The sequence below is a fragment of the Mobula hypostoma genome, chromosome 19, assembly GCF_963921235.1.
Source record: "Mobula hypostoma chromosome 19, sMobHyp1.1, whole genome shotgun sequence".
Lineage (NCBI taxonomy): Eukaryota > Metazoa > Chordata > Chondrichthyes > Myliobatiformes > Myliobatidae > Mobula > Mobula hypostoma.
This window is the reverse complement of record NC_086115.1, coordinates 45,610,394-45,634,147: the sequence shown is the minus strand read 5'-3', so window position 1 is coordinate 45,634,147 and position 23,754 is coordinate 45,610,394. Positions and strand designations below refer to the sequence as shown.

Below are 23,754 nucleotides of genomic sequence, written 5' to 3'. Positions count from 1 at the left end.
GAGGTGACAGAATTTTCGGAGAATTATGTGCTGAACACGGAGGCTGCTGGCTTGGTAGGTGAAGACTAGAGGAACCCAATTCCTGGTAGCGTGGTAGGAGGATGGGGCAAGAGCAGACGTGCTTGAAATGGAAGAGATGCGGTTGAGGGTGGCATTAATGGTAGAGGAAGGGAAGCCCCTTTCTTTGAAAAAGGAGGATATCTCCCTTGTTCTAGGTTGAAAAGCCTCATTCTGAGAGCAGATGCAGCAGAGCCGGAGGAATTGAGAGAAGGGGATGGCATTTTTACAAGTAGCAAATTTTAATCACTCTTCGGGCAAATTCTCATCTTACTCTTGTATTGTAGGAACATTGTCCCTGCACCAACCTAATCAATCACCAAGGACTTCCACTGAATTTAATACTACAATAATGCTTAAGACATGCTTCATAAAGGTTTAAATAACTTAGATTAGATTAGATTATGAGGACGCACAGTCCTCTTTTATTGTCACTGAGTAATGCATGCATTAAGAAATGATACAATGTTTTTCCAGAATGATATCACAGAGACACATGACAAACCAAGACTGGAAAACTGACAAAAACCACATAATTATAACATATAATTACAACAGTGCAAAGCAATACCGTAATTTGATAAGAACAGACCATGGGCACGGTAAAATCACAGAGTCTCTCGAAAGTCCCTTCATCTCACACAGACGGTAAACCTCCAGCGCCGCCAACTTGCCGATGCAGCATCCCGGAAGCATCTGACCATAGTCCAACTCTGAGTCCATCCGAAAACTCCGAGCCTCCGACCAGCTCCCCGACACTGAGCACCATCTCTGCCGAGTGTTTCGACCCCGGCCCCGGCAACAGGCGATACGCAAGGCTGAGGAATTGGGGCCTTCCCTCCGGCGATTCTCGATTGTGCGGTAGCTGCGGCAGCTTTCTTGCTTTTGTACACTATTTGTTAATTAATCAAGCAAAGGATCACAAATGCATTTTTGGTACAACTTAATTAACTTCCCTATTACTGCACCACCCAGAATCTGCCTGACTTGTCCAATCCTCCACCTCAAACACCCATCTCTACTGCCTTTATCTGTTTCTATTGCCTATGACATTTGCTCTGCATCTCTTCGCTCTTTTCATCACCCCACATTTCTTGACATTGCATTTCACCTGACAGGTTACTGCGCAGTTCACAGGCCCATCTCCTCTTAAAGTCCTCACTGGAATTTATTGCACCAAGCTTTATGTCATCTATAAACTTTGTTTTGTTGCTCTGACTACACATAACACCTGGTATCGCTATGTATCTGAAAGAGCAGTGGCTCCAAGTTTCTGCTCTCAAAGCAGACTTCGTAATATTTGGCACCAACAATGACCTCTGCTGATGCCAACAATTACATTCCCATTACATAAAAACATCACAAGCTTTCAAAAAGACCCACAAAAATGTGTCTAACCCGTATAGTTACAGCAATTTGAAATAATTCACATACGTAATAGTAATAATAGCCTAAATGTTCCTTCATGGATGCAGACTCACCTTTTTGGACCTGCAGGTCAAACCTGCTTTCCTAGGAATCTCTTTCCTTCATTAGAGATGAATACAACTAAAGGACATAGATTCAGGGGAAGGACCTATAGATTTAGCAAGATCTGAGTGCAGCTTTTTCACTCAGTACCTGAAGAAGAGTGTCAGAGAAAGTGGTGGAAGCAGAGTTGTCAACAGTAGTTACAAGGTGTCTACATGAGCACTTGAATCACCTAGGCATTGAAAACTGCAGGCCAAGTACTAGGAGGTGATTAATATGGAAGGCTGCCTGTGATGGACTAAATAGCCCGATTCCATGCTGTTTGATTCTAATAATTTAAAAATAAAAATCACCGATATTATTTTAAATTATAAAAGCATGAATGCAAATAAAAACTACTTCCTTAGTCTTAATTCTTTCCTTGCAGCTTTACAATTTGTATTTACAGTTCAAAGTTCAAAGTAATTTTATTATCAAAGTATGTCACCATTTTTTGTGGTTGTTCATAGTAAACGGAAAAAAACACAATAGAATCAATGAAAAAACTGTGCAAAAGCAAAAGAAGTATTAAATAATAATATAAATAAGCAATAAATATTTTATTTTATTTCTTAGAGATACAGCACAGAGTAGGGCCTTCCAACCCTTCGATCTGACAACCTCCATTTAAGCCTAACCTGACCACGGGATGATTTACAATGACCAATTAACCTACTGGGCATGGCTTTAGACTGTGGAAGGAAACGAGAGTACCCGGTAAAAACCCACACCTTCCATGGCGAGGACGTGCAGAGACTCTTTATGGAGCATGCTGGAATTGAACTCTGATGCCTCAAGCTGTAATAGCATTGCACTAATTACTGCACAGCCGTGGCACCCACATCAAGGATATGAGTTGTAAAGACCCTGTATGTGAGTCCATAGGTTATGGAATCAGTTCAGAGTGTTGGGATGACTGAACTTATCCCCTCTGGTTGAGGGGTAAAGACTGTTCCTGAAAGTGGTGATGTGAGGCTTGAGGCTCCTGTTTCTCCTTCCTAATAGCAGCAGTGAGAAGAGAACATGGCCTAGATGGTGGATGCTCTTTTCCTGCAACAACACTCCTTGGAGGGAGCGGGGGAGGCCTTTACCCCTGATGGACTGGGCTTTATCTACCACTTTTTGTAGTTTTTTTCCCATTCAAGGTCATCGGTGTTTCCATGATGCAACCAGTCAGTGTACTTTCCACTGCATATCTATGGAAGTTTGTCAAAGTTTTGGATAACATGTTGAATCTGCGCAGACCTCTAAGAAAGGAGAGGCACTGCTGTGCCTTCTTTGTGATGGTATTTACATACTGGACCCACGCCAGATACTCTGAAATGATAATGCTGATGAATTTAAAGTCACTGACTTTCTCCACCTCTGATCCTCTGATCCCCTGATGAGGACTGGCTCATAAGTGAGTGAGCTTGTGGATTTTGTGTCCGGTCTAACCTGGTGCAGGAACTGAGAGCAGATGCCCCAGTTGAAATGATGAGGAAACTCAACAAGTCTCTGCTGCACTGATGGACTCCATTTAGAAAGTTCAACAACTGAGTGCAATAGAGAAATCACCAGTCAGTAAGTCTAGGAAATTTCCAATCAGGCGGGAGTTGTAATCCTTGCAGACAATTATACTGAAAGGGTAGCAAAGCCCAGCAAAATCGTTTTTATTATGTTCACGGGCATAGCCAGGGCTATTGAACAGTTTCTGTTTTTACCTTTTACCTTAAATATAAAAGTAGCTGTAAACAGCAATTGTTGCTTTAAGGCTGTTACTCTTGTACTAAGGCAGGGCTGGCCAACCTTTTACATTCCGTGCGCCAATTTTTTCATGCATGAGTTCAGATGTGAATTTTTCACGCACAAGTTCTATAGTAACATATTTTTACAAGAATTGAATGGGGGTACAAGAGTCGTATGGCACATCTGAACTCATGAGTGAAAAAATTGACGCATGGAATGTAAAAGGTTGGCCACCCCTGTACTAAGGAGCATTCACCACTTACAGGACTGTAACAATCCTTATTGAAGAGACAGACTGTGAGGAGTCTCAAACAAAGAGTTTAATCTAGTTTTGTGTCTCCTGTGTGCTTGTCTGGATTTTTGCAAATGGACAGTTGGATGTTAGGATCGCACAAACAGCACATAACTCACACTGACAAAGAGGGCAGATTGGCAAAGAGTCAGAACCATCAAAAATGACAAAGTCATTCCACATTGGTAGCCTGAGTTCTGAAAACTTACAATCCATTGAACCACACTGAGGTCTGGACCTGAGTACAAGAAATTGACTGGAAGTAAAAGATCACCCTCAGAATTCTCGAAGGACCGATAATGTCATTTGGCAAGCCAGTCCCAGACTTGGTATATCTTGGAAATCTTGCAAGTTTGTCAAAATGACTTCACCTTTAATTCATGCAATGGAATTATAGAGTTATAAGTTCAGTCAAAAGCTGGACAGATGAATGACTACATTGCCCTCCAGAATATTTGATAATCATAACTACAGGGTATCTTTGGATCAAGTACAAAGATGGATTAGTATGAAAATGTTTGATACAGCAGGACTTTCAAGCAATTGAGCCACATCATATTCCACAGCAAAGTATAATCTTACTGAAATGTAAATGAACAGGTGAAGAATGAAGTCAAGTCCTGAAAAACCTAACTTGAGGAGAGAATGTATGAGAGGAAATGCAATCCATGTAAGCTTTATGATTCCAGCATAAGAGAAAATGGTTCAATGTGCACAATTGTATTTATGAACTGGGACTTCACAGCAGGTCAGAGGCATAGAAATGGGAATAACAAGGAGACTTGGGACAAGGCATTATACAATGAAAATTAGAGAAGGATTCCACAACACTTACAGTATTGTGCAAAACCCTTAGGCACGCATATACAGCAAAGGTGTCAAAGACTTTTGCACAGTACTGTTGTAATTTTATGTATTGCTCTGTCCTGCTGCTTCTACAAAAAACATATTTCATGATACATGTGAGTGATTCTGATATGGGTTCCTATTGCTGACTGAGAGTGGGAAGGGAACAGGGAGAGGGGAATCATATTTGGGAAAGGGAAAGGGAGTAAGAAGCACTGGAGATACATTCTGTAATGATCAATAAACCAATTGTTTGGAGTGAAATGACCTTGCCTGGTGCCTCAGGGCTGGGTGTGTCTGCACCTGCGCCAATCCCCACCCTGGCACTCCTTTTCTGCCACCTGTCCTGCACCCCTCCCCCGTGGGTCCATTCTGACCATTCTCAACATCCTTTGCACCATTCAGATTTACAAACTTGCTCTCTGCTTCACGTTGACAAATACAATACTGTGCAAAAATCTTTGGCATCATAACTATAGGTAGGTGCCTAAGACTTTTGGACAGTATTATATATTGATCACTTATGTTGACTGCAAGATACCCAGGAGCATAGGAAATAAGGATCATAGGATCAAAGAGGCACAAGCAGCTGTAGATGCTGGTATCTGGAGCAAAGAATAATCTTCTGGAAGAGTTCGGCAGGTCAGCAGTATCTCTGAAGGTTTAGAAATAGTTACCATTTTATGTAAAGAACCCAAATCAGAACTGGTGCAGAGTATTGACCTGAAAAGTGGCCATCCCTTTAAATATAAGATCAGAGATGTTTCCGAATCGTGTCTCACCACCGTAAAAAAGAAAAGTGATGAGACACCATTCGGTCCCATTGGAGAACAAAGGAAAAAAATCTGCTCATCACACTCTAGGAAGAATGTGATTGCACAGGAGATTCACCAGGATGTTGTCTGCAGCAGAGTATGTCAGCTGTGAGGAAAATGCAAAAGACAGGGTTTGTTTTTCTTGGTGTGGAAAAGACTAAGGGGGTACCTAACTGCAAGGTGACAACATTATGAAGGATGTAGACAGCATAGAAAAAGTTTTCCCCTAGCAAAGGTTACCTTAACTACCAGGCACAAGTAGTAGATTTAGAGGGAGTTGGGAAGAAATTGTTTCAGAGTGTGGTTGAAATCAGGAATGCACTGTCTTATGGAGTGGTGGAGGCAGCCATTCTCATATTTTTTAAGAAATAGAAGGCGGCAGGCTGAGTAATGACCAGTATGTACATGATTGACTGATTGGCCTGTTTCTGTGCTGTATTGGTCTGTGACTTCATGACTGTAGCACCCCTGACCCCAGATAACTAGTGGCACAGGCACAAATAAGGAATTAATAGAAAACACATAGATTCAGCTAATTTGTTGGTCTGTTGGTTATGTGTGTTGTCGTATGACGTGGGCAATCATGGTCTTTCTGTGACCATGATTGCTCTTGGCAAATCTTTCTGCAGAAGTGGTTTGCGATTGCCTTCTTCTAGGCAGTGTCTTTACAAGGTGGGTTACCCCATGTGGTAAACCATGTATATATGTTGTAACTCGGTTACCTGTCTGGACACACCCCTCTGCTGACTGCCCCTGTGGCTCCTCCCACAGAATCCTGCATAAAGGTGTTCGCCTTGCCCCCCCCCCTCAGTCCGGGGGCAGACACTCACTGTGGAGGTTGTATTGTACAGCGAATAAAAGCCTTTCAGTATTTTACCAAACCTCAGTCTTTTGGAGTAATTGAAGGTGCTTCACCCCATCCATTATCAATACTCTTCAAAGATTGTTTGTCTAATGTCAGTGCTCGCATAACCAGGACGTGTGATCTGCATCGGGTGCTCATACGGCCATCTACCACCTGCTCCTGTGGCCTCACATAACCCTGATTGAGGGGGGAGGGGATGGTGTTGCTAAGGTGTTACACCTTTCCCTAAGGTGACTGACAGACTAGCGAACGGAAGAAATGCCTTACACTCCATTTCGGTAGAGACATATCTCCAACCCCCACCCAATTTTTAAACTTATTTTGAATGTTCTTCCAAAGAATGGAAGCAGTGGAGTGACTGCAGAGTGACAATGGTTCTAGCTTTAACGCTGTTACTTCTTTAAGAACCGTGTCATGTGACCAACTGCACCCTGGTCTGACACCTCCTTCAAACTTCTCTCCCCTGAGCACCACCTGCCCCAGCTATTTGCGGGGTGTGTGGGTGTGTTTTGTGCTCTTGAGAGGGCCACCCGTGGGAGTGGCTAGAGAGCAGCCGCCGCAACTTGTCACTCATCGCAGGGTCGTTGCGAAGGCGGAAGTTCCCGGTGAGTGCGAGTTCCTCGGAGTCCTAGGACCCATCTCTCTCTCAGGAGAGGGCGGGCGATGTGAGTTATAACCCTGCTCGGCCCCTGTTGTCCCATTCTCCCTCGTACAGTACGAGTGTAACTGAGCGGCGAGTCTCCGCGGCACAGCGCTGTCCAAACCTCACATACGCAACTCCAGCTTGCATTGTATGCTCCAGTGTGTCGAACTGCTGCTCTAACCTCTCAGCACAGGCCTGCCCAGCACCTCCGCACGTGGCTCTTTACAACTCGGCACACAGTATTGCAATTTAAATAACTTGTTCGGAATTCCTGACCCGGCATTTACATACTGTGCCAGTTCTTTCCCTCATTTCAGTTTTCAGAGATAACAAGGATCCAACTGACAATGCCAAATTAAAGATTGCTGTTCCTTTAAGGGAAGGCAGTGCCGTAGAGAGATGCACTTGTATGCTTAGGCGTCCCGGAGCACTTTAAGAAGTCCTGCCACTGAGCGATCCACAGTCTCAGGCTTCTCTGTAGAGTTCTGCTGACTGACATCTCGGTGAAACGGATACACTGCTGACAGGAGGATCCTCGTGGAGTACATTCACTGGTCGCCATGCAGTGTTGTAAACAGACTAATCTCTGACTAGCGAACATACTCCAGGTGGATCTCCTACCTGACATTACTGGCACTGGTCTGTTTCACTTCAATGAAACATTATTCATTTGGGTTTTATGAAGATGTCCTTTGACTACCAATTATTATCCATTCTTAGAAGTCTGTTTAAAAATGAAATGCTCTGGGAACGTGTAGGAAGATAAGTACTTTACATTAACTCTACTTATCCCTGTAGTGCTGTCCTTTAAAGAATTTGCAGTATATATGCACAAAGCCTCACAGTACTGAATGTGAGCAGTTTAATAGCTATGTTCTGTATTTATTCAATAAGGTCTTATTTATTTAGTAGGGAACGTTCTTTGATCCTACCGCCGTTAAGCATTTTTGGGAGAATGTATGAATTAATATAAATTCCATTCTCACCTTTTCCACTTACTTATCAGCATTTTCAAGAATGTAATTATTACTTACTGTGTTATTTTAAATAAGAGGTAGAAGAGCAAACTTAGGTAACCAAAAAAAAGACACATTGCTGTGTAAGAGGTTAGAGTTTTTCGGGACACAAGTTATTTATAGATACCAAAATCATATTTGGTTCCTTTCTTGCATTTATGCTTCTCCAAACTTAACTGAAGCATCACTGTCCACCCACAAATCTACAGCAGCTCTGGTGTAGTCCTCAAAGTGCATCTGGTCCACATTTCGAACAGCTGCTGTATATGATATCAGAATCAGGTTGAATATCACCGGCATATGTCGTGTAATTTGTTATTATGCAGGCTGTGGTACATTGCAATACATAATAAAAAAAACTAAATGACAGTATATACGTATATAAAAAGTTAAATAAGTAGTGCAAATAGAAAAAAAATAGTGAGACAGTGCTCCTGGATTCAATGTCCATTCAGAAATCTGATGGCAGAGGGGAAGAAGCTGTTGTGGAATCACTGAGTGTGTGCCTTCAGGCTCTCAATCTCTGCATCTGAACATTAAGTCTGTTAATTGGCAGATCATTTGGAGAAGCTGGAGAAAGCATTGAAATTATCTTAACAGAAATCAGTTCAGGACATTTTGGGCCAAGTGGTTAAAATAACGGGTCAAATGATTGGCTGGTAATCTTTAATCAGTATCCTAATAAGTAAGTTGTGACACGAGAGACCACAGATGCTCAGAATCTTAAGCAATAAACAAAATGTGAGAGGAACTCAACAGCACAGGCTGATGAAGGTCCTCAACCCGAAACATTGACTGTGTATTTCCCTCCAGAGATGCTGCCTGACCTGTTAATTTCCTCCAGCATTTTGTTTGTTGATCACTGTTGGTGGCTCAGTGTTTTTTTTCTGATAACTCGTTAATGGACTGTTTTGTGGTTCAGCTGTGTTAGACTAGATTCCTTGGTGTAGTAACTGTTTGATTCAGAATTGGCTTGCCCATAGAAGACAGAGGGTAGAGGTTGATAGGTCTTATTCTGGCTTGAAGTCTGTGACTAGAGATGTTTCTACAGGCTCTGGAACCTCTGCGTTAGATTGGACTGAAACATAGACGGGTGGATTTGTGAGTTTGCAGATGATATGAAGATTAGTCGTGTTCTGCATAGCAGGGAAAACCAGCAAAGGATACAGCGGGATGCAGCTCAGACATAGATGTGAGCGGAAAAATGGCAGGTGGAGTTTAACCCGGCCAGCTTTGAAGTGTTGTACTATGGGAGGTCAAACGTAAAGAGACCCTTAATGGTGATGAGATGCAGAGCGGATTTTGGGGTCCAAGTCCATAGTTCCTTGTAACTGGCAGTGAAAAGGAGTTAAAGAACGCATGTGGCACACTTGCCTTTATAGTCAAGGATTTGAGTTCAAGAGTTAGGAAGTTATGGTGCAACATTATATATAAAACACTAAGTAGGCTACATTTGCAGTATTGTATTCAGTTTTGGCTGCCCTGTGAAAGAAAGGATGTGGGTGTTTTGTAGAGAGAGCAGAAGTGGTTTACCAGAATAAGGAGAGCCAGGTGGTTCAGTTTGGTAGGTCAAATATGATGGCAGAATATGGTATTAGTAGTAAGACTCTTGACAGTGTGGAGGATTAGAGGGATCTTGGGGTCCGAGTCCAAAGGACACTCAAAGCTGCTGCGCAGGTTGACTCTGTGGTTAAGAAAGCATATGGTGTATTGGCCTTCATTAATCATGGGATTGAGTTTAGGAGCCGAGAGGTAATGTTGCAGCTATTTCGGACCCTGGTCAGACCCCACTTGGAGTACTGTGCTCAATTCTGGTCGCTTTACTATAGGAAGGATGTGGAAACCATAGAAAGGGTGCAGAGGAGATTTACAAGGATGTGGCCTGGATTGGGGAGCCTTGTGAGAATAGGTTGAGTGAACTCGGCCTTTTTTCCTTGGAGCGACGGAGGATGAGAGGTGACCTGATAGAGGTGTGTAAGATGATGAGAGGCATTGATTGTGTGGATAGTCAGAGGCTTTTTCCCAGGGCTGGAATGGCTAGTATGAGAGGGCACAGTTTTAAGGTGCTTGGAAGTAGGTGCAGAGGAGATGTCAGGGGTAAGTTTTTTATGCAGAGAGTGGTGAGTGCGTGGAATGGGCTGCCGGTGATGGTGGTGGAAGCGGATGCGATAGGGTCTTTTAAGAGACTTAGATACATGGAGCTCAGAAAAATAGAGGGCTATGGGTAACCCTAGGTAATTTCTAAGGTAAGGACATGTTTGGCACAACTTTGTGGGCCGAAAGGCCTGTATTGTGCTGTAGGTTTTCTATGTTTCTAAGGAGAGGTTAGATAAACTTGGGTTGTTTTCTCTGCAACATGGAGGCTGAGGAGAAATCTGAGAGATATCAATTATGAGAGACACAGATAAAGTAGACAGCCAGGGTTGAAAAGTGTAATACTTGAGGGCATCCATTTAATGTTAGAGGGAATAAGTTCAAAGGAGATGTTCAGGACAGGATTTTTACACAAAGAGTGGTGGGTGCTTGGAATACACTGCCAAGAGTGGTAGTGGAGGCAAATACAATCGAGGTATTCAGGAATCTCTTAGATAGACACATGAATGTACAGGTAATGAAAAGATATAAACATTGTTTAAGAAAAGATATAAACATTGTTTAAGCAGAAGGGACTAATATGTTGGGCATTTGATTACTAATTTAATTAGTTCAGCACAATATTTTGGGCCGAAGGGCCTGTTTCTGTGCTGTACTGTTCTATGTTCCATGTTCTGTGTTCTAAATATGCTATGTAGAGGCAAGCTATTAAAGGCCCACTATTTTGTTGGTCACTGATAATTACGTTTTGCCTAACTTTCACTTAATTATGTATATATTGCAGCAGATTGCTGAGTTCAGTTCCTATTACGAGAATGACGATTAGAGTAGAAAATACAGTATAATGGATATAAGGTGAGAAGAGGAGGGGGAGGAAATATGGATTTTCCTTGTTGATTTTCCATTCCATGATATTTACATTAAATACATAAACTTACGAGGAATATATTTCCTCTCACTCCTCCTCGCTTGTTTCTGTAATGTAGGGGTTCCCAACCTGGGGTACACGGACCCCTTGCTTAATGGTATTGGTCCATGCATAAAAAAGGGTTGGGAACTTCTGCAGTTGTGTGTTCCTTATTTTCCCCGGAGGAATATCTTTAAGATTGGTCCATGGTTCATTCATGGACTGTCCTTAGATCGCTCAGTGTACCCCTAAATCATGCAAAAAAGTAATGTCCTAAACTAGAGTTACTTCAGTCTAGAAACACAGGAAGAAGGTCAGAGCCCAACTTGCTGCATATTGCAACACACGTAAAAGTTGCTGGTTAATGCAGCAGGCCAGGCAGCATCTCTAGGAAGAGGTACAGTCGACGTTTCGGGCCGAGACCCTTAGTCAGGACTGCCTGGCCTGCTGCGGTCACCAGCAACGATTATGTGCGTTGCTTGAAATTCCAGCATCTGCAGATTTCCTCGTGCTTGCCGCATATTGCTCCTGGTCTGAGACCTTTGTGGTAGACACTGAAAGTGAATGGAATGCTGAGAGGCTCAGGAAGTCGTAAGGGACATGATTGCTAATGCAGAACTCTTTGCAATCAGGAAAAAAAATCCAACCTGGTTGGTGTAGGATGGTTTAAAGGTTTGGTGGAGTGCAATTGTTAGGTATTCTGGATGTTCCGATGGATATCACGTGCTGGGATTGCAATGCAATATTAATCCAGGTATGTTTGATCAGATGCAGAATTTGTTGAAAATTCATGGCTGTGCCTCATTTGCTCAAACCCTAGTGATGAAATGGACTCCTGTTGATTACCATTCTGTGATTCTATGATTATCCTATTTTCTGGGGTCAGTCAGTCAGCAGTAGCTGAGCTGTTTTTTACTTTAGTGGACCCACAAGACCCAGTTTTGTGCACGGTTAGCACCATTTCAATTAGCTTCCAACTGGAAAGGGAGGAAGGGGACATTGCTTCCAACTGATGGTGGAAATTGTATCATGGATTTGGGAATATTGCTAGAAGATACAAATTCTGCTCTGGAGAGTTGAGAGGACATTAATGAGCAGATCTAAAAATGAAGACTGACGGGCAGGTATAAATGCAATGTAAGGTGGATTCGCCAACCCTTAATGGAAACACATTTACAGTGCTCGGGTGTGAGGCTTTATTCATCTGCATCTTGCATAGTGGGTACCATTGTGTATAGGGGCCTTAAGGGCATTACAGAATTCTAGCAATCTATCCACCAAGAGACAATTGGGATGGCTTAAAATGTCCCGCGTGAAATGGCAGTGACTCAAAGGAACCCAAATTAGCTGCCCTGTCTCACGATGACAGCAGTCATGATTCGACCACTGCCAAGCTGCAGTATACTTGCTGTTGGCAGTCAGTCAAATAGCTCAGACTGGTGCTACACACACAACAATGCTGCAATTTAAGGTCAGGCCACCATAAGTTGTACCATGGTTTGGCATGTTGTGAAAACTGCTCTTACGGCTTTTAGGTAAGGAGTCAGAAGATGTTGGCCAGTAACCATGGAGCATTGGCAATATTCCTTCCAAGTGAAAGACTTGAGGCAAATTCTCTGCCAGTTGCTTCTAAAAACCACAGTATGCAGCTGTGTGTACTTTGTAGATGATGCTTGGCATATGTTGGATCACCACAGTCTAATTTGGCTTGGACATTGCCAAAACGGCAATTCACAAGGATTGACAACACAAACTACCTTCTCTGCACATTTCTTTCACATGACTCACTTTGCTAAGTGTTGTTGAAGATTGGGACTTTGTGATTCACACAGCAGACTGGAAGCAAATTTTCAGCCGTAAGGCTTGGAAAAGAAAGGCTACAGTCTCTTGTGCACTTTGTCTCATCTATTCCATACTGTAGATAATTAATTTGTCAAATAAAGGGCACTTTATTAGGTACACCTGTATTCCTACATGTTAATGCAAATATCTAATCAGCCAATCATGTGGCACCTATTCAATGCATGTAGACAGGGTCAAGAGGTTCAGCTGTTGTTCAGACCAAAATTCAGAACGGAGATGAAATGTAATGTAAGTGACTTTGACCATGGAAAAATTGTTGGTGCCAGATGGGATGGTTTGATTATCTCAGCAACTGCTGATCTCCTGGAATTTTCATTCACAACAGTCTCTAGAGGTTACAGAAAATGGTGTGAAAAAACAAAAATATATCCAGTGAGTGGCAGTTTTGTGGGCGAAAATGCCTTGTTGATGAGAGAGGTCAGAGGAGAATGGCCAGACTCATTCAAGCTGACAGAAGGGTGACAGTAACTCAGGTAACCATGTGTTACAACTATGGGGTGCAAATGATCATCTCTGAATGATGCTATGTCGAATCTTGAAGTGGGTGGGCTGCAGCAGCAGAAGACCACAAACAAATTCTTAGTGGCCACTCTATTAGTTACATAAGGTAAATAAGCACATGAAATTCTGTTTTGAAGGCCATTGGCAACTGATTTTTGAATGCAAGAAATACATGAAAGGGTGCACACCTGGTGTTAACTCCACCATTTAATTTAACCTCAGCATCACTTTCCTCCACTAATCCCACATTCATCTAATGTAGAGCAAAGAGCACTGTAACACAGTACAGGCCCTTTAACCACAGACGTTTTAACCTACTCCAATATCAATCTAATACTTTCCTCCTACTGTACATTGCCCTCCATTCTATAATCCATGTGCCTATCTAAGAGTGTCTTAAAAACCCTAAAGTGTCTGCCTCTATCAGTGCCCCGGCAGGGCATTCCATGCACCCACCAATCTCACTGTAAGTAACCTTTCTATATCCTTTCTATACTTTCCTCCAAACACCTTAAAATTATGCCCTGTATTAGCCATTTCTACCCTGGGGAAAATTCCTCTAATATCTAAAATTCCATCAATCTGCCTTAAATATATTCACAGCTGATCCTCCATAGCCTTCCTGGACAGAGAATTTCATAGATTGATTACCACATGGGTAAAGACATTTCTTCTCAATTTGGTACGTGAATAGTGGACTGCTTACTTTGAAACTGTGATCTCTGCTCATCTTTGGCACTGCATCTACCATTTAAAGCCCGACAAAATGCACCCCTCAAATGCATTTCAGCAAGGCTTATTGAGAAAGTAAGGAGGCATGGGATCCAAGGAGACATTGCTTTGTGGACCACAGAAGGTAAAGAGTGGTTGTAGACGGGTCATATTTGGCATGGAGGTCGGTCACCAGTAGTGTGCCTCAGGGATCTGTTCTGGGACTCCTACTCTTTGTGATTTTTATAAATGACCTGGATGAGGAAGTGGAGGGATGGGTTAGTGAATTTGCTGATGACACAAAGGTTGGGGGTCTTGTGGATAGTGTGGAGGGTTGTCAGAGGTTACAATGGGACATTGATAGGAGGCAAAACTGGGCTGAGAAGTGGCAGATGGAGTTCAACCCAGATAAGTGTGAGGTGGTTCATTTTGGTAGGTCAAATATGATGGCAGAATATGGCATTAATGGTAAGACTCTTGGCAGTGTGGAGGTTCAGAGGGATCTTGGGGTCTGAGTCCATAGGACACTCAAGGCTGTTGCACAGGTTGACTCTGTGGTTAAGAAAGCATATGGTGCATTGGCCTTCATCAATTGAGGGATTAAATTTAAGAGCCGAGAGGCAAGGTTGCAGCTGTATAGGACCCTGGTCAGACCCCACTTGGAGTACTGTGCTCAGTTCTGGTCGCCTCACCATAAGAAGGATGTGGAAGCCATAGAAAGGGTGCAGAAGAGATTTACAAGGATGTTGCCTGGATTGGGGAGCATGCCTTATGAGAATAGGTTGAGTGAACTCAGCCTTTTTTCCTTGGAGTGACGGAGGATGAGAGGTGACCTGATAGAGGTGTACAAGATGATGGGAGGCATTGATTGTGTGGATAGCCAGAGGCTTTTTCCCCTCACGCCATTGAGCTCTGTATGAATGTTATATTACATGATCTCATCATCCAAGTAATTGATACAGATTGTGAATAGCTGCGTTACCAGCACCAATCCACAGTTTCAGCTCATTAATCTTGTGACCACTGGAAAATGATGCTGGCGAGGTAGTAATGGAGGATGAAGATATGGAGTTTGAACTCAATGAGTACTTTGCATCAGTCTTCACTGTGGAAGACACTAGCAATGTGACAGAAGTCCGTGAGCGTCAGGGAGCAGGAGTGAGTGCTATTGATATTACAAAGGAAAAAATGCTCGGCAAACTCAAAAGTCTTAAGGTGGTAAGTCACCTGGACCAGATGGGCTACATCCCAGAGTTCTGAAAGAGGTTGCTGAAGAGATAGCGGATGCATTGGTCATGATCTTTCAGGAATCACTTGATTCTGGCAAGTCCCAGAGGACTGGAAGATTGCAAATGTCTCTCCACTCTTTCACAAGGGAGGAAAGAAATTATAAGCCAGTTAGCCTAATCGCAGTGGTAGGTAAAGTGTTGGAGCCTGTTATTAAGGATGAGGTTTCGGGGTACTTGGAGACTAATGGTAAAATAAGTCAAAGTCAGTATGGTTTCTGTAAAGGGAAATCTTGCCTGACAAATCTGTTAGTTCAAGGAAGTAACACACAGGGTGGACAAAGGAGCGATGGTGGATGTCAATTACTTGGATTTTCAGAATGTATTTGGTAAGGTGCTACACATGAGACTACGTAGCAAGATAAAATCCCATGAGCTTTGTATGATACTGGCATGGATGGAGGAATCGTAAACACAAAATACTCTGCAGATGCTGGGGTCAAAGCAACACTCACAACACGCTGGAGGAACTCAGCAGGTTGGGCAGCATCTGTGGAAACGATCAGTCAACGTTTCGGTCCGGAACCCTTCGTCAGGACTGAAGAGGGAAGGGGCAGAGGCCCTATAAAGAAGGTGGGGGAAGGTGGGAAGGAGAAGGCTGGTAGGTTCCAGGTGAAAAACCAGTCAGGGGAAAGATAAAGGGGTGGGGGAGGGGAAGCAGGGAGGTGATAGGCAGGAAAGGTGAAGAAGGAATACGGGAAAACGGAATGGGTAGTAGAAGGAGGCAGAGCCATAGGGGAGATGATATACAGCTGGGGGAGGGGGCAGAGTGAAATAGGGATAGCGGAAGGTGGGGAGGGAATTACTGGAAGTTGGAGAATTCTAAGTTCATACCATGGGGCTGGAGACTACCTAGATGGTATATGAGGTGTTGCTCCTCCAACCTGAGTTTAGCCTCATCATGACAGTAGAGGAGGCCATGTATGGACATATCCGAATGGGAAGCAGAGTTGAAGTGGGTGGCAACCGGGAGATCCTGTCTGTTGTGGCGGACAGAGCGGAGGTGCTTGACGAAGCGGTCCCCCAATCTGCGTCGGGTTTCACCGATGTAGAGGAGGCCACACCGGGAGCACCGGATGCAATAGATGACCCCAACAGACTCACAAGTGAAGTGTTGCCTCACCTGGAAGGACTGTTTGGGGTCCTGAATGGTGGCAAGAGAGGAGGTGTAGGGACAGGTGTAGCACTTACGCTTACAGATAAGTGCTGGGTGGGAGATCCGTGGGGAGGGACATGTGGATCAGGGAGTCGCGGAGGGATCGGTCCCTGCGGAAAGCAGAGAGGTGTGGAGAGGGCAAGATGTGCTTAGTAGTGGGGTCCTGTTGAAGGTGGTAAAAGTTGCGAAGGATAATGTGCTGGATCCGGAGGCTGGTGGGGTGGTAGGTGAGGACAAAGGGAACTCTTTTCCTGTTGTGGTTGCAGGACGATGGGGTGAGGGCCGAAGTGCAGGAAATGGAGGAGATGCGGATGAGGGCATCATTGATGACGGCAGAAGGGAAACCATGATCCTTAAAGAAAGAGGACATTTGAGATATCCTGGAATGGAAAGCCTCATCCTCAGAGCAGATGCGGCAGAGATGGAGGAACTGGGAATAGGGAATGGCATTTTTGCATGTGGCGGGGTGGGAAGAGGTATAGTAGAGGTAGTTATGAGAGTCAGTGGGCTTGTAGAAGATGTCAGTGGACAGTCTGTCTCCAGAGATGGATAGAGGAATGGCTGACAGGCAGCAGGCAATGAGTGGGAATAAAGGGGCCTTTTCTAGTTGACTGCAGGTGACTAGTGGTGTTCCTCAGGGGTCAGTATTGGGACTGCAACTTTTCACATTGTAGTCAATGATTTGCATAATGGGAATGATGCTTTGTGGCAAAGTTTGCAGATAAAATGAAGATAGGTGGAGGGGTAGGTAGTGCTGAGGAAGCAGTGCAATTGCAGAAGGACTTAGACAAATTGGAATAATAGGTAAAGAAGGTAAATGAATTGTTAGCATTCATTTCAAGTGGAATAGAATATTAAAACAAGGAGAGAATGCTGAGGCTTTATAAGACACTAGTCAGGCTGCACTTGGAGTATTGTCAACTGTTCTGGACCTGGTATCTCAGAAAAGATGTGTTGTCATTGGAGAGGGGGTCCATAGGAGGTTCATGAGGAAAATTCCAGGAATGAAGGTTTAACATCTGAGGAGCATTTGGCAGCTTTGGACCTGTGCTCATTGGAATTTAGAAGAATATGGGCGGATCTTATTGAAACCTACCAAATGTTGAAAGGACTAGATAAGATGCATGTGGTGAGGATGTTCCCTTTGGTGGGGATGTCCAGAACTGGAGGTCACAGCCTCAAAATTGAGGGGCGACTCTTTAAAACTGTGATAAGGAGGAATTTTTTTTTTTTGCCAGAGAGTAGTGAAGCTGTGGGATGCTCTGTAACAGACAGCTGTGAAGGTCTAGACCATGGGTATATATAAAGCAGAAATTGATAGTTTCCTGATTGGTCAGGGCTTCAAAGGATATGGCAAGAAGGCAGGTGTATAGGGTTGATGGGGTTCTGGGATCAGCCATGCTTGAGTGGCAGAGCAGACTTGATGGGCTGAATGGCCTAATTCTGCTTCTATGTCTTGTGGACTTGTCTTATTTATTGTGTGCCATTTTACATGTGGTGCAGGTAGTGATCTGGAAAGTTTGTGGTTTTGTGTTTTTTTTAAATTTAGAGTCAATCTTCCATCTCTGCTACTCTTTGCTCAGTCTCTTCATCGGTTCCCACATGGGATCTTTGGACTGAGGTGCTTAACCATAAATTGCTAGATGCACTGCAAACTTCTAAATATGAATAAACTATTTTAGAGAGTTAAACAGCAAATCTCATTACATCACATTAGTGTTTATTTTTCTTAGCAATATTGTACAATTTTTTGTTAAAATTCCAAACAGAAAATACTTAAATATTATTATTTCACTTAAAATTCTTTCTTGTTTTAGTTTTGGATTTTAGCTTATTCCTGTTTATTTTTTCCTTGTTATACTTAGGCAATTTTATTTATTATAGTCACACACATTGTATACATATGCCTTTGACTGCTTGCCTTCAATCTAAAATATATCTAGTCTATGTTATGGAAAATATAATATGGTCATGCCTTCTTATTGCTACCATCAGAAAGGAGGTACTGAAGCCTGTACAGATTCAGGAACAGCTTGTTCCCCTCTGCCATGCGATATCTGAATGGACATTGGACCCATGAACACTACCTTACTACTTTTTTTATTTCTATTTTTGCGCTACTTATTTAATTTAACTATTTAATAACTATGTATAGACATTTACCGTAATTCTCATTTAAAAAAAATACTTATTGCATTGTACTGCAGCCGCAAAGGTAACAAATTTCACGACATTTGCCGGTGATATTAAACCTGATTCTGATCCTGAAGCCTTGATAAGGTTGTTCAAGTATTGATGAAAGCCAATTTGGAGCACCCTGTGCAGTTTTGGTGTTCACTTCCAGACATCCCACCCTGCAAAAACTCATTTCAGGGAGGTAGCACCATCAATTTGCAGGAGCCTCCCGGAACTTCCGGGAGAGGTGGGATGTCTGCAATAGAGTAGCTCCTTAGCAGCTAGCCAGCTAGTTTAAATAACGTTAGCTATGCTAATGAACGAATGACTCCTGTTAAACTCACCTCTACATGTCTTTTACAGTCTTAACCCACCATGGGCAATAGAAGTCACTGTTGCAAATAGTGCAGCGAGCAACACTGTCATTATTTTTGACCCCTCTCCCATGGCGCGTTCTCTCTCTCGCTCTCGCTCTCACTCTCACGCACTCACTCTCAAAAAAATTGATTTCCGGGACATTGTATATAATTTGTGGGCATCAGGGAGCCACTATTCATATGCGGAAGACTCCCGGAATTTCCGGGAGAGGTGGGATGTCTGCACTCCTCAAGAACGATAAACTTTTCCTGAAATTGCTGCAGTGTTGATTCACATCATTGATTCCTGGGATGAGGGAGTTCTCTATGTGAGTAAGATCAGCCCATTCAATTGAGAAGGATTGACAGGGATGTTGTTTCCATGGGATGGAGATCTGAGAATGAGGGTATTGTTTCAGGAGAGAGGGTAGTGATTTAGGATCAAGATGATGAAGAACATCTTCACAATTTCTTTCATTTTAGCATGCAATGTCAACAAATGTTCCCCAAAGCAATGAATATCAAAGGCCACATGCTGAGTGGAGCTGCATGTTTTCTATTCCAACAACTTAATTAAACTCCAATCTCAGAAGAGAATTCCTTACTGAACTGGTTTGGCATTTTCCTTTTTATATTTGCAGTCTGACTCATATCCTTACTTAATGAAACTATCCAAAAGTTGCAGCAGTTTTGTTTGGTGGACTGATTTAATTGTTGTCAATTAAGACCTGTATTGGGAATGCCCAAATTCAATTCACTCACAATACTCTCAACCTCCTGAGGGAGCTGAAGTTAAGGTTGCAATGCAGAAGTCAAAAATGTAAAAAAAAATGGATCTGTGCTGTGGCTGGTACCTGTTTTTACATGACAATCAATAGCGTTACAAAACTTTGGACTTCTTTTGTTAAAGCTATGTTTCTATCTGGAGGTGTTCTTGATTCTTGCTGACGTAGGCAGAGCATTAGTTTCAAATGAAGGTGCTTGACGGTGTTCAGAAACGGAGAACAAGGATGAAGTTTCCACACACACTTTATAGTGGTAGGTCAATTTGTGACATTTTAATTGCTTGGGTAGATTCTTAGGGCAGATTGAAGTTAAGATGACTGTTGCTTTGTTTGGCTCAGCTGAGGTGCATTTTGCTCTGCAGCTTTGGATAACTTTTTCTGCTTTTATGTAAAAAGACTGTCCAGTTAAATTATTGCTAAGTTAACCAACTTATTTGACAGTATATCCCTTACATCAAAGATATAATGCAGCAAACATGGTTCTAGGATTAGTGTGCATTCAAGGGCAGGCCACACTCGGCATCATAACTAACGAATGTTTGTGGTCGCTGGTGCAAACCTCATCAGTGATAGCTAACTGGCTTTAATGTACATATAACTTGCAGTATCCAGTCTGATTACTCAATTTGCAGCATTCAGTTTTCTCTTTCAGTAAAGGCAAAAGGCAAGGAGGTGAAAATTACTGCAGTGTTGACAGCTTAACCGAAGATTTGTAAGTATTTTAATAGTGAAATTGAAATAGAATTTCAGTGTGGCTGAAAATGTAATATTCAGGTAGGATGCAAAATAGATGGTAAAGAGCAGGCAAATCAATAAGGAGCAATCAATTTTTGAAACTAGGATAAACATTGATGAAGTGGTTTACCTAAATGAGAACAGAGCACCTTGTCAATTTTGTTCACTTGTGCAATTAGCAACAGAGTTATTGCGACAACCTTTGTGTACACGTGCTGCCTTTCCAGTTTCAGATTGTTGCACGGGGTACTTTTTCAAATGGTCAGTGGACCCTAACTCCATTTTATTGGATGTGATATGATTAGTTCTTGTGAATGGAATGAAGGGACTGAGCTTGCTGTGAGAAGCCATTACCACTTCTGGAGCCTTGCAATTGAAGCGAATACTGGTGGTCTGTTGGGTTTGAGAAAATCTACAAGGTTAGGGATGAAGATACAAACTACAGCACATATAAATGACAATGGTCCAGGTCAGAATCTGAATCAGGTTTAATATCACTGACAGATGTTGTGAAATTTGTTGTTTTGTGGCAAAATGCTTTACAGTAACAGTGAATCAGGTTCATTTCCTGCCTCTGCCTGTAAGGAGTTTGTACTTTGTCCCCATGGCCATGTGGGTTTCCTCTGGGTAATCAGGTTTCCTCCCATACTCCAAAGATGTACCAGTTAGTAGGCTAATTAGTCATTGTATATTGTCCTGTGATTAACCTCAGATTAAATCGGGGATTGCAGAGCGCACAGCTCGAAGGGCCAGAATGGCCTATTCTGCACTGTTTCTCAATAAATAAGTAAATAAATAAAAAATATACAGACACAAGGAAATCTGCAGGTGTTGAAATTTCAAGCAACACACATAAAAATTGCTGATGAACGCAGCAGGCCAGGCAGCATCTATAGGAAGAGGTACAGTCGGCATTTCGGGCCGAGACCCTTCGTCAGGACTAACTGAAAGGAGAGATAGTAACAGATTTGAAAGTGGAAGAGGGAGGGGGAGATCCGAAATGATAGGAGAAGACAGGAGGGGGAGGGATGGAGCTAAGAGCTGGACAGTTGATTGGCAAAAGGGATATGAGAGGATCATGGGACGCGAGGCCGAGGGAGAAAGAAAGGGGGAGGGGGAAGCCCAGAGGATGGGCAAGGAGTATAGTGAGAGGGACAGAGGGAGAAAAAGGAGAGAGAAAAAAATTATAATTAACAGATGGGATACGAAGGGGAGGTGGGGCATTAACGGAAGTTAGAGAAGTCAATGTTCATGCCATCAGGTTGGAGGCTACCCAGATGGAATATAAGGTGTTGTTCGTCCAACCTGAGTGTGGCTTCATCTTGACAGTAGAGGAGGCCGTGGATAGACATATCAGAATGGGAATGGGACGTGGAATCTCCCAGTGGCCACACATTTTAATTCCACGTCCCATTCCCATTCTGATATGTCTATCTGTCTATCCATGGCCTCCTCTACTGTCAAGATGAAGCCACACTAATTTTGGAGGAACAACAACCTATATTCCGTCTGGGTAGCCTCCAACCTGATGGCACGAACATTGACTTCTCTAACTTCCGTTAGTACCCCACCTCCCCTTCGTACCCCATCCGTTATTTATTTTTTTTATATATATATATATATATATATATATATATATACACACACACACAATTTTTTTTCTATCTCTCCTTTTTCTCCCTCTATCCCTCTCACTATACTCCTTGCCCATGCTCTGGGCTTCCCCCCTCCCCTTTTCTTTCTCCCTAGGCCTCTTGTCGCTTGATCCTTTCATATCCCTTTTGCCAATCAACTTTCCAGCTCTTGGTTCCATCCCTCCCCCTCCTGTCTTCTCTTATCATTTTGGATCTCCCCCTCCCCCTCCCACTTTCAAATCTCTTACTAGCTCTTCTTTCAGTTAGTCCTGACGAAGGTTCTCGGCCCAGAACGTCAACTGTACCTCTTCCTGTAGATGCTGCCTGGCCTGCTGTGTTCACCAGCAATTTTTATGTGTTGTTAAATAAAAAATATACAAGGATATTTATTAACTACATAAATGTATTTAAATGAAATACAGAACAAATTAGATCATGACTAATACTACTATAGTGCTATAAAATGTGTATTAGTTCCAAATAGTTATCAACAGAAAAATTCATCCAGTGTATGCTGCTGTGTAGTTTTGATTAACTGTAAATGAATGAAATCAATGCAGAAACCTGGTGCAGATAATAGATTACCTTCATGTAATGATTTCGTTGATTGTATTCTCCAAATCTTCATTCTCATTGTAACATTCAAGACAATTGTTGATAACTTAAAATTCTTCATGGTCCCTAACTTGTTGAAGTATTGAAATCATTTCTCAGATGTTTCTGGTATCTCCAAGCCTGAATGTTTGAAACTGCAGAGAGCAAAACAGTTCTGAATTGTCTTACTGCTTATTTCCCACCAACTATCAGTGACAAAAATCACTGTTTTTTGAATGCAAACACACACAATCGACTCTTTAAAAACTGTTTGCTCTAAGCATGGCGTAGTTGCCTTGTCCATTCAGAAATCTCATGGTGGAGGTGAACAAATTGTTCCTTAAATGTTGACTGTGTGTCTCTAGGCTCTTGTAACTCCTCTCTGATGAGAACAATAAGAAAAGAGCATGTCCCAGGTGATGAGGGTCCTTAATGATGGACACAGCATTTTTGAGGCATCATCATCTGAAGAGGTTCTGGTGAGGCAAGATGATGGAGCTGGCTGCATTTTCATCCCTCTGCAGCTTTTTTCAATCCAGTGCAGTGGCCCGTCCATACCAGACGGTGATGGTTAGTTAGAATGCTCCCTATGGTATATCTGTAGAAATTTGCTAGAATCTTTGGAAACATCCTAAATCTCAAACTCCTAATGAAATACAGCCGCTGGCATGCCTTCTTTGTAACTGCGTGGGTATGTCGGATCCGGGATAGATCTCCAGAGATGTTGATAGCCAGGAACTTGAAACTGCTCACCGTGCAGTTATGCAGAACTAAAACTGTTGGTTACATAGGGGATCATAATCTACATAATTTTGCTGGCTGGTGATTTCCTGTCATAATTAACTACACAGTGTAAATTAGGAACAGTGTACCCGACTTCCACCTTGCAGAGCTGAACACAGAACTGAGTCCAGCGATGGACCTGGGCCATGCCTTTGTTGTTAACTTTATTAATTTCTTTCTGCATCTGGATGATGGTGGGAAGTCCAGCAATTTTGCAAATCTCTATTTGGCCCCTGAAATGGTGGCAGTCAATGGATGAGACAAGATACCCAACCTTTAACGTGCTTTATAACAATAATTTTTATGTAGCTATTCCAGATGAATGTTCTTGTCCATACTAGAGAGTCCAAATAATCTTCTCTTAGTCCTCAGTTATGTAAAGTTTATATTAATGACCTGGAGA

General features: G+C 42.7%; 1 protein-coding gene across 1 annotated transcript in view; it reads left to right on the top strand.

Moving 5' to 3' along the window:
• Positions 1 to 6,553: 6,553 nt before the first annotated feature.
• Positions 6,554 to 23,754, top strand: part of mgmt (O-6-methylguanine-DNA methyltransferase) — a 418,441-nt gene continuing 401,240 nt past the window's right edge. Inside the window, exon 1 of the mRNA XM_063071805.1 lies at positions 6,554 to 6,717. The gene's annotated coding sequence lies outside the window, so the exon portion shown is untranslated. The remainder of the gene's footprint in view (positions 6,718 to 23,754) is intronic.